Source organism: Oryctolagus cuniculus, chromosome 14 (assembly GCF_964237555.1).
Source record: "Oryctolagus cuniculus chromosome 14, mOryCun1.1, whole genome shotgun sequence".
Lineage (NCBI taxonomy): Eukaryota > Metazoa > Chordata > Mammalia > Lagomorpha > Leporidae > Oryctolagus > Oryctolagus cuniculus.
Window position 1 is genome coordinate 44,767,996 of NC_091445.1, and position 12,144 is coordinate 44,780,139.

The window sequence follows — 12,144 nt, forward strand, 5'->3', positions numbered from 1 at the left end:
TTTTTTTTTTTTTTTGACAGGCAGAGTGGACAGTGAGAGAGAGAGACAGAGAGAAAGGTCTTCCTGCGGCCGGCGCACCGCGCTGATCTGATGGCAGGAGCCAGGAGCCAGGTGCTTTTCCTGGTCTCCCATGGGGTGCAGGGCCCAAGCACCTGGGCCATCCTCCAATGCACTCCCTGGCCACAGCAGAGGGCTGGCCTGGAAGAAGGGCAACCGGGACAGAATCCGGCGCCCCGACCGGGACTAGAACCCCGTGTGCCGGCGCCGCAAGGCAGAGGATTAGCCTAGTGAGCCGCGGCGCCGGCCACATTTTGAGTGTTTTTTTTTTTTTTTTTTTCATTTTATGAGATGAAATATTTATGAGTTGAAGGAAATGAAGCAGATGTGGAAGAATTCTTAACATATGGATTCAACTTTCCCTTGTGCTGCTAACATCCTATTTGACCTCTGACACAACAGTTCTGCTCTCTTGTGCTCAATGTCTTCATCTTTCAGCTAAGGATGCCCCATGGGATGAACCCAGGTCTTTCCTAGCTTCCCCACTGTGTCCTCTGTCAATATCATGCTCTCTGTACAGTCAGTGGCATCTGGGAGTAGCAGTCACCACACTACCAACCTTTGAAGACAGTGTCATCCTTACTGCTGTGTCTGTCCTGCTTGCAGCAAGCTTTCTGACATTTGGTAGGAGCTTTGGTTGGACGAATGAGTATATGAGTGAGTGAGTGAATGAAAACAGCAGCGCAGTCATGTCAAGTACTTTGCTCAGGAGGAAGTTAAGGAAGAATGAGGACTTTCTGCCCTCAGAAATGACACAATGTGACATCAGTTAATACATACTGTTTAAGGTAAAGATGACCACTGTATGTTGCTGGGAAGAAAAAGTTTATTTGTGCTTCTCTTACTAAAGGGATTTCTTTTATCTGATTGTAACATTCAGAAAGTTAAATCTCAGCTTGTCCAGCATTTTGTTTGATGGCAGTATCCATTCAGACGGAAGTATATCTTCAACAACAAAAACAGCCTTCGGGTTAGACATGAACAAATAATACAACTCATGATTGTGGTTGGAGAAATCATTTTTCCAAATTCTTAATTATGTTCATAGTGTGAAGATAAGATGGCGTGCAATCTTTGCACATTCTAGTACATGCCTTTTATATACAAATATATCAAACTGCTTTCTGGATACAGGATTTGTAGATGGGGTAATAAAAAAAAGCTTTAGAGGCAACTGCAGTTGTTGTAGCTGAATAGAGCTAGTATCAAGACTTTATGGGCCGGCGCCATGGCTCACTAGGCTAATCTTCCGCCTTGCAGCGCCGGCACACCGGGTTCTAGTCCTGGTTGGGGCACCGGATTCTGTCCCGGTTGCCCCTCTTCCAGGCCAGCTCTCTGCTGTGGCCAGGGAGTGCAGTGGAGGATGGCCCAAGTGCTTGGGCCCTGCACCCCATGGGAGACCAGGATAAATACCTGGCTCCTGCCATCGGATCAGCCGTGCGCCGGCCGCAGCACGCCGGCCGCGGCGGCCATTAGAGGGTGAATCAACGGCAAAAGGAAGACCTTTCTCTCTGTCTCTCTCTCTCACTGTCCACTCTGCCTGTCAAAAAAAAAAATTAAAAAAAAAAAGACTTTATGAGGGAGAAGAATATCATGGACAGGGTTGCAAAACACACAATGGGAAAAGCATGACCTGAAAGGCATGGGGAGAATATTTCAGGTGAGATGAAGGGCACCTAGCATAGTTCAGATGTCAGAAAGAAAGGTGCATGGGATATATTGTAACATTCTGGTTATTTTTCAAAATAAAGGCTGGATGAGAGCCTGCAGAGCAAACAGACCTTTAAGACAGGCTGACCTGAGCTCAAATCCCAACTTTGATATGTACCATGTGCATGATCTTGGCCACTTAACCTCTCTGTGTCTCAGCATCCTCATCTACCAAATGAGGTAATAGTGATATCGAACCAGGATTCTTCAGCACACTTGCAACCAGAAATTGACAAGAGGTCACTTTGATTTGTACCCAGCCTGCTGTTCTGAGAAGGCGCTGGTATTTATTTTGCATGTGACACTCTAAAAATGGTGGTGTGCTGACTACCAGCACCTGTTCTGGGGCTTCAGGCTCTGCTGGTAGGGAGGGAGGCAGTTTTGCAGTTAGGGTGTGGGTGCTCCTTGGTTCAGATTAGTTTGGAGCTGGAGATTTACACATGTTCCAATGGGAGATGGATACATGTTGGGTCAGGAGATGCTTGATTCCCTGAGTCCTGTTTTTATCCTTTCTCAAAGGGTGTTCTTGATAGTATTGTTACCTGTATCCAGTCAAAGCATGTGCACAGAGCTTGACCGTGTGCTTGGCATGTGGGAAATATGTAATAAGTATATTTAATGTTATGGGTATACATTACATTGCAGCCTGGAATGTTTTACGATAATCCAGTCTAAAATCCACAGTGCCCGACCTGGTGTTTGAATTAGCTACCTGAAAGCGGAGCAATACGCAGAAACACATTAGCCTTACGAGGAAATAATGTTGTTAACAGTGGTCCTGGTGTTCTCTTAGTAACTACATGTTGTGGTTTTTGAGGAGTGCCCTTGAGAGGGACCTGTGGACTCCTTGTACCAAGGACTATATTTCACACCAGTATCCAAGTGCATGCAGTTAGCTCTCTGACTGCCTTGGCTTACTGGTCACTTGTTCATGTCAAGTTCTTTACAACCTGGGCAATTTCACCTGGACTTGCTGCCCTACCCTTGATGTGTAGGTGGAATCAGATTTTCACTAAAATCCTTCAAAAATCATAAAGAACCAAGCTTATCCTTTCATTATATTGTCCATTGCACACTCATATTTTATTATATACCCTATTTGGCAGAGCACATTCTTTTACATAGCTTACTGCTGTTAAGTTTGGCAACACTTAAATAATATAGCAGCATCACACTAAATATATCCAATACCAAACCAAATGACATTCATTTCTATGGTCCCTCTGTTTAAGTTACTTCATACTGTTTGCAAGCCCTGTTATCTGAGTTAGAGACCTTGTACCTACCCGTCTTGTATCCCGTCTCATCCCAGAGCTTCTCTCTGTGAAGCAGTGAACAAAGTATATTGACCTCTGGGGATCTAATTTTAATTGCTACATCTTATCCAAGACTTAAAACATACAGAATTAGAAAAAAAAACCCTCAATTTATAAAAGAATTTTCAATGTAATTTAGAAGGTGAAATTGACTTTTTGGCTCTGTCTTTAGTTACTGGATTTTTAGTAGTTTGGAAATGCAATGACGCTTGAAAATGTAACTTTCGGGAAGGAAAGAGTACTAGCAATTGTGACCTACTTAAGTTTCAATGAATTGAACCATTGAGCCAAGAAGTGTGGTGACCACCTACTAGTGTTGTAGGTATGAGGCCATGATTTTCAAATGCCAGGCCTAGGCTAGTTAGAATTAAGTGAAGACAATCTCTATGTGGGCCAAAGAAACTCTAGAACCAGTCATATGGGTTTAACATCTATGCAGTGTTCCAAGGGAGCCTAACCCCATATCCTTAATTCAAGGCCTGGCAGGTTGTACATCCTACAGGTTTGTCGAATGAATTAGAATACCACTCTGTCTTCTCTCATAATAAAATTTTCTCCTGCTTCCATTAAATGCATTATAAGTGAAAACATTAGAGGGAATCACAATCCAAGGCCACCCTGGATTAGAATAAGTGGTTATAATAATAACAAAACCCTATACAGGAAACCCTATATTTGAGAGATCATCAGAAATCCACATGGCTGATTATAATTCAAAAGCGCTGAGTATAACTACTGCCTTTTCCTTTTCAGACGTCTGAGCTTAACTCTTGGCATTCTGATAGTGGTTTTAATGAATCCAAATTGTGCCAGAAGGGCGAGATATTCAAAGGCAGGCACCTGGATGTGAACTCAGGCCCCACAAAGATTCATCCCCTGTTCTTTTCATGCCTTCATTCTCCATCAGCAAGGACCGTTTCTGTTCATTTTTTACCAGTTGTGGATAATTCTAAATTTAATTATATGATGCATATCCATAGTGGGTAATGATCGTTTCAGAGAAGTGCAGAATCCTTTGCTTTAGTTGTAACAGCAATAGGTACTGTTGGCCTGGTGTGATTTTTCTATACTCCTTTGGCACCATTTTCAGCATGGTGCTTGATGCAAACTTGTGAGCATGCATTTGGTTATCACAACGATTGGAGAAATATTACTGGGAATTGGTAAGTGAATGGCAGGGATACTAATGACATACAATGTATAGAAGATTCTTTTTGTAAAAAAAGAGATTTATTTATTTATTTGAAAGGCAGAGTTAGAGAGAAAGAGAACTTCCATCTGCTGCTTCACTTCCCAGATGACCGCTCAGAGCTGGGCTGATCTGAAGCCAGGAGCCAGGAGCTTGCTCAGGGTCTTACACATGGGTACAGGGGCCCAAGGGCTTGGGTCATCTACTACTGTTTCCCAGGCCACAGCAGAGAGCCAAATTGGAAGTGGAGCAACTGGACACAAAGCAGCAGCCATATGGGATCTAAACTCTACTGTCTGTAAATATGAATTTTTTTGCATAGATTGAATACATATTGCACATTCCTAGAGTAACACTGTTGTATCCATTGAATTGGAGCTGTTTGGGGAGCTGTCCACATTTCAGATAGTCATATCAGGATGGCGATGCTGCTAGTGGTATAGCAGGCATCAGCTCCTCAGATGAAGATTAACACATTCAGGTGAAGCATACAACTAGTTATCAGAAGGACCTAATTAATTATGTATTTAAATGCCCAATATTTTATTATAATTTACTTTTATGTGTGTTTTTCCTTTATTATGTAGTTAAGGTATTATATTATTTTTTAAAAAAATATAGGTATAGATTAATCCTATGAATCTTATTTTAGGATATGTTAGAGGAGACACCCAATCATTTGTTACAAAATAGGAGTATTGGCTTTGTTAGCACTGGGTACTATTAATCAATTGCTTGCCATGTTTCTAGTACTGTGGTAAAGATGTCATGATTAATCCTTAGCCATATATATGGTAGGTAGTGTTTTCCCAACTTACAGATTAGAAGGCTGAGGCTTGCTTAGCCTGGAGTTATGAGCCAGCATTGAAACTTGTAACTCAAACTGCGTTCTTAACCATTATGCAGTTTTCTTCCAGTGAGAGGCTGTGTTGCTGCCTTGTCAGCCAAAAGTGAGATTACATTTGTGCCCTACATAAGACTACTCAATCTGTACCCAGGCTGCTCCCTGTAGAACAGCTAGCACCTACCATAAATATCCTAGATGAGGGCTTACATAGTGAACGTGAGCAGCAGTGTTGTCAATCCCCACAGCTAAAGGTTTCTGATCATGAACACAACCTGCACATGCCTGATTTCCTCTTCCAATAAAATTCCAAAGCAGAGACCCTGTAACTGAGCTTGTTTATGCAGGTAGCACCTGAGAACGTTGTTTGTTGAAGTAGTAATGGGGCTGACAAGGCTCAGAAAGACCACGCAGAGGTGTGGGAAAGGAACATTCTAGAAGCCACAGCAGTGATTGGTCCATGGACGGAGGTCATCCTTATTCCTGACTGCCAAGTGTAGAGTCAGTGAATCAGGCCTCACCACCCATCTCGCCAAAGCAGCAAGAGCACACACGGAACATCACCACCATCCACTTCTCTGTGCCCTGGCTCCTGGCAGGAGCTCCAGTGCTGAGGGGGATGGGCAGTGCTGTAACTACTTGTCAGAGTGGCTTGTCTGTCACACTGATGCCAGGCAGTTTCCTTTTTGTGTTTATTCCTTTTATTTTCTCATTCTTCTAAATATTGTCCTTGATTCTTGTCTTCAAGTTGATTTTTTTAGTTATTACTTTCAGAAAAACTCATAAGGTTGTATTTTCCAGTGTGGTACAAGGGTCAGCCTTGGAGTAGGGGTTAGGGGTGGCTTGGTAACTGGTTTCTGCCACCTTTGATCGTGTAATAGGTCTTGGTGCAGCTTTTGAGAAGGTCCTTCTGCAGTGTCTTCATTAAGTTCTAAGAGCAACAGCAATAAGCACAACCTCCCCTAATAGCTACTACTAATGATTTTCCAGGCCAGGTTCCTTCTCTTATCAGCTCTTGACCTTCAGTAAGATACTTTACCCATGTCATGCCTCAGTTTTTCATCTAAAAACGGAGACATGCTAGTGTCTCAGCATGTAGGTGTACTGATTGAGATGAACAATACCCAAACTGTACGTAACACAGCAAGTTCTCAATACGTTGAACTCTTGGAAGAAATAGTAGTTATAAAACTAGATTAAGCATGGTTTCTTGCAGAAATCATTCACAATCTCATAGAAGGGGAAGCTGTCAGCACTGAAGTGGCTGGGCCATGCAACTAATTGTGGATAGAGCTGAATCCAGGTATGTGCAGCCCTTGGCACTCCTGACATTGTGGTCTGCATAATTCCTTGGTGTGGGGGCAGCCCTGTGCATTGTAGAATGATTAGCAGGCAAGCACCACGGCTCACTAGGCTTATCCTCTGCCTTGCGGCACTGGCACACCAGGTTCTAATCCCGGTCGGGGCGCCGGATTCTGTCCCGGTTGCCCCTCTTCCAGGCCAGCTCTCTGCTGTGGCCAGGGAGTGCAGTGGAGGATGGCCCAAGTCCTTGGGCCCTGCACCCCATGGGAGACCAGGAGAAGTACCTGGCTCCTGCCATCGGATCAGCGTGGTGCGCCGGCTGCAGCACGGCAGCCATTGGAGGGTGAACCAACGGCAAAAGGAAGACCTTTCTCTCTGTCTCTCGCTCTCACTGTCCACTCTGCCTGTCCAAAAAAAAAAAAAAAAAAAAAAAGAGTAGTAAAAATAAAAAAAGAATGATTAATGATTAGCAGCATCCCTGGACTCTGCCTCTCTGGATGCCATCACCTGCCTGAAGTTATGACAACCAAAAATGTCCCCTGACATTGGCAAATATCTTAAGTGCAAAACTGCCTTTGATTGAGTACCGCTTGTACAAACCAATAGTTTTTGCCCTTTTTACTGTGCTCATCATGCAGGAAAATCCATTTTTATGTTTTTTTTTTTTTTTTTTTTTAAATAGATGAGCTAAAGGATGAGGCATTTCTTCACTTTGGAAAAGAAATACTTGCTTTCCAACTTTCAAAACTATATAATTACTTTAAATAATCAGCTTCATGGGTGTAACCAAAACTCAGTTCCATTAAAATAAGCAGTGATATGCAGCTAGGAAACTGTCCCTTTGCTTAGTGATTAGAATAAATATACAGTGTTTCTGGTGAACACCCTGAAAGTGAAGGCATTCCCAGGGAGATAGTACTGGGTTCTCTCAAACTGTGAGCTGCAGGGGCTCAGTCTTGCTGCAGTCTTAGGGATGGGTTAGCGTTTGTCGTAGAATGAGTGGGGTTTCCTGTGCCTGGGGTAAGATCAGTTTGGGGGCTGTGGACCCTCCTCTTTAAGTTAAGAGACAACCCTTCTTCATTTCAAATGCAGCCAGCCTCCGTGACTCTTCCTTCTGCATCCATACATTCGAACAACAACATCGTGAAAATATTTGGAAAATAAATGCATCTGTGCTGACAATGTACAGACTTCTTGTCGTTATTCTCTCAGCAATGTGGTATGACAGCTATTTATGTAGCATTTACATAAGTAATCTAGAGGTGACCTAAAGTGTGTGGGAAGATAAGCACAGTTTACACACACTACATCATTCCGCTTAAGGGACTTGGGCATCTGTGGATGTGGGTGTGTGCATGGGATCCTGGAACCAATCCCCCATGGATGCCCACTGACAACTATTTTTTTGTTTTGAAAAGTAGGATGTTTCCTGTGGATGACATGTCCTCTTTCTCCTTCCCATTGTTGAACTGTCCTAGCTGTGTTGCCCTTCTTTCTGCCCCTGGGCTCCCAGGATGGTGCTATAGTATGTAGTATGTAGTATGTAGTATGTAGTATGTTCTGTCAGTTTGATGCCACTGGAATGCATGTAGCCCTTTCAGGGCAGATTTTCCCATCCACCTTTCTTTATGTCATTCTATGGGTTAGTCTGGCTTCACTGAGTGGAACTATTTGCTTCTATAAGGAAAATCATAACCCAGTTTGATATTCTACATAGTTATAACAACAGAGCAAACTGATTTTCATATCCTGACCTTTCCATCCAGATGCTTGTCTGGTTGCTTCTCTGAGCCTTCCCTGAACTGCTAACCTCTTGTTTGGCTCTTCCTTCTGCTGTCTCTTTCCTGTTGCAGTGGAGGACAGAGCTTGCTCTCCTACGGTGAGTTTCCTGTTCCTCTGGAGGATTTTTCAGTCCAGGAAGACCCAGGTGCTGTGCATTGTACTTCTGGGGATGAAGTGTGCCTCTGATCACTGTTTCCTTTTGTGCACTTGTTTTGCAAACACTGTCACAGTAGAGGAGATTAGCTCTTTGAGGCTAGCTGTGTTATGATTTACCCCCTTTTTAGATCACTGACCATGTTTGCTTGGCCTCAGAGAAATCTAAGGAATTCCTTAGTCTCACCGTGTGGGGTGAAGTTGACTGAGAAAAGGGAAGTCTAAGAAGTTGATGGTACCTTCATGGAAGAAGCAATCCCTAGGTTCAGATAAAAGATGGATTGTTGAGGTTCCTGAGAGCTCAGGTGGGACTCTCACACTGGCATTATCTGCTGTGTCTGTGGCAAGACCATAATAAGAGTATATATTCCATAGAGAAGGAAATTAGCTGAGTTAATGCATCTAAGTTACTTGAAACAGTGCCTGGTGACTCAGTACTAAGTATTGGTTCTTGTTGATAACAGTATTTGCCTAGGTTCCTAGGCGTGGATCCTTTTCCTTCAACTCTCCACTTCAGCACTAATCCCTGCAGAGTCCCTATCTCATCCTTTATCCCACTGGCTCACATGTGTGTGTGTTTTTAAAAAGATTTATTTATTTATTTGAAAGTCAGAGTTAGAGAGAGAGAGAGAGAGAGATCTTCCATCTGCTAGTTAACTCCCCAGAAGGTCACAATGGCCAAGACTGGACTAGGGCAAAGCCAGGAGCTTCATTCAGGTCTCATACTTGTGTGGAAGAGGCCCAGATAATCAGACCATCCTCTGCTGTCGTTCCCAGGCCGTTTATAGGGAGCTGGATCAGAAGTGCAGCAGATGGGACATGAACTAGCATCCATATGGGATGGCAACATCTCAGATGGTGGCTTTAACTGCTACACTGCAATGTCAGCCCCACTGGCTTGTCTTTTTAAAAGTTGCCTGTGGGGCCAGTGCTTGGGGTAGCCAGTAAAGCTGTTGCTTGTGGTGTTGTCATCCCACATAGGCACTTGTTCAAGTCCCGGCTGCTCCACTTCCATCCAGCTCTCTGCTATGGCCTGGGAAAGCAGTGGAAGATGGCGCAAGTTCTTGGGCCTCTGCACCCACATTGGATGACCTGGAGGAAGCTCCTGGCTCCTGGCTCCTGGCTACAGCTCCAGCCATTGCGGCCATCTGGGGAGTGAAACAGCAGATGGAAGACCTCTCTGTCTCTCTCTCTCTTTCTCTCGCTCTCTCTGTAACTCTTCCTTTCAAATAAAATAAATACATATTTAAATCTTAAAAGATTCCTTTGAAAAAAAGAGTCACTCGTTTATTTTTTTTCCTCTTCATTTCTCTCCCTTCAGTAAACATCATGCCACTATTAAGTCTGTTCTTTTCCCCTTGTGGTTCACTGGAACAGCCATTAATCGTTTCTGTTGCCTTTCTCCTGGGGACAGACTCGTTCTGCCCTGAGGCACCTATAAATGGGGACCTGATCTTGGCCTGACCAAAAGTACCCACCTACTATAAAGAACCATGTTTCAAGGGTCCTCATGTGACTTCTTATGGTCATAGCTTTTCTATGGGATGCTATGCATACACTCAACTAAGAGTTCTCCCTTTCTGCTGGGGTTGCTGACCTGCTTGTGCCTGCCTTCAGTCACATCAAGTGAGACTTAGAGCCCCCTTCACAAGAGGCGTGAAGTAAGAGAGGGAGGCAGGAAGGGTGGGCAAGCTGATTGTAGTGAGCATCTAACTCCAACCTCAGTGGCACTGCTTGCTTAGGCAACTTCCTTCTGTTCCACCTCGCAGAACCCTGACTTGCTAGAGCCAATACCATCCCTTTCTGCTGTGCCAGATCAGAGGTGCACCTCGAACCTCTGAACAAGTGGAGTGAAACAGCTCAAAACTAAAGAAACAAGAAGCCAATGAGCTGCATTAGGACCAGGGCTATGGCAATGTCTCACTCATCTTAATAACACGAGTACCTCACCCAGCACCTGGCATGGACAGAAGAACTTCCTCTTCCCTGGGAGAAGTACGACTTTAAACGTCAGACCTGGGATCCATTCTTCTAGAGTCTTGTATTGGTAAATTACTGGAGCCAGAAGTCAACTCCTTATTGCCTATGAGCAGGACCACCTGGGATTTTTCACCTGGAATGGGTGACAGTGGCTGCTCCAGGTAAGGGGTTTACTATAAACACAGTCCAAGGTCATCTGGCTAGTTCTCCTCTCATTCCCATGGGAACAAGTGTCCCCTCCTGCCTAGATAGGGTCTTTTTCTTTTGGAATTACCAGATGGGATCTGTAGTCCCTTATTCCATTGTTAGTTTTTCACTTGCCATTGAGAAGTAAATTCCTCGTGGTCTTTCATAAAGGTTCCCTCCTCTCTTTTGTCTTAATAATGGGGAGATAGGTGGGAATTTTTTTTTGGAAGATTTATTCATTTATTTGAAAGTCAAAGTTGCAGAGAGAGAGAGAGAGATCGCCCATTAGCTTTCTAGTTAAGTCCATTTATAAAGTGGACAGGGCCCTGGTTCACTGTCATTCATTCACTCCCCAGATGGCTAACATCTGCCACTGCTAGGCCAGGCTGAAGCTAGGAGCCAGGAACCTCATCTGGGTCTCCCATGAGGGTGGCAAGGGCCATCTTCCACTGCTTTCCCCAGACTGTTAGCAGAGAGCTGGATCAGAAGTGGATCAGCCAGGATTCAAACTAGCACTCATATGAGATGCCAGTGTTTGTTGCAGGTAGTGGCTCAACCCACTGTGCCACAACACCAGCCCATGGGGCACTTTTTAACACTAGTGTTAACTCAGCTAGGATCCAAATGCCCAGTGTCCTTCAGCTGGACAAAACGAGTCAAATATATGAGCTCCCTTCGTTCTCAGCATGACACAGGCATGGCAGTAATGATAATGCCGAAGTGCAAGTGATCTAGGCAGACAAGATGCAGGGGCCCTGTCCACTTCATAAATGCATTTCACTAGAAAGTGTATTAATATTTTAAATAGATCTTGGAGGTCAGCTTCCAGGAGCCCAGTGGATCATCTTGTCCTCAAGGAATAGATGTGGGACATAGGACCATGAGCCAAGCATCTTCTGTCATCTTGACACTTTTATTAATGCACTGTGGTAAGAAATGAAGTAATCTATTCATACATGTTTGAGCTAAGCCTGGAATATACATTTTTAAAGCAGGAGGAGGGGAGAGGGTTCAGTGGAAAAAAAACAAAAAGCTAAAGAGAACAAAAAAATTCTGGAAAGACTTTACAACCATAAATGGTAAAACTAACCCTGTTTCCCTGCCCGCGAGAAGAACAGCCGAGTAAGGTTTTGATTTACAGGAACAGCTCAGCAAGGGCCTTGTCGAGAGCTTCATGCCTGCCATAAAATGTGATTAGCTATAAACTAGAGAGATTTAACAAGAGCATTTGAGCACAGGCAGTGGACCCGCTCAAAAATAAGCAAAAACAGAAATTGCTGCCTGCATGGCTAACCCAGCTCCATAAAGAGCAGGATTAGGAGAATGCTTTCTTAGGCTTGTGATATAATTAATAGATTTTTACTTTTAGAGTCCAAAGAAAGAGGAAGGAAAGATAACCTTGAACTCTGCAAATGGCTTCAGTCTGCCTTTCCTCTGCTGCTCTCTCCTTAGAGGCTTTCACAGTCCTAAAGCATGAACAGGATGTCCACCTGGGACAATGCCCATGTCACACTCTCCCTGGACAGCCCCTGCTGCAAGGAACTGGCAGCCAGTGGGACATCCAGAGCTTCAGGAGTGGAGAACTTAAGGCTTCAAATTGCCCTTTCCACTGCTCTCTGCAGACT

General features: G+C 44.0%; 1 protein-coding gene across 4 annotated transcripts in view; it reads left to right on the forward strand.

Moving 5' to 3' along the window:
• Positions 1–12,144, forward strand: part of FBXL7 (F-box and leucine rich repeat protein 7) — a 441,392-nt gene that overhangs the window by 192,695 nt on the left and 236,553 nt on the right. For 2 of the 4 annotated variants that reach the window (XM_070056604.1, XM_051853866.2), the window contains exon 1: positions 1–12,144. This exon is cut by the window's right edge and continues 35,062 nt beyond it. The exons of the other annotated variants lie outside the window; for them this stretch is intronic. The gene's annotated coding sequence lies outside the window, so the exon portion shown is untranslated. 4 annotated transcript variants of the gene reach the window in all.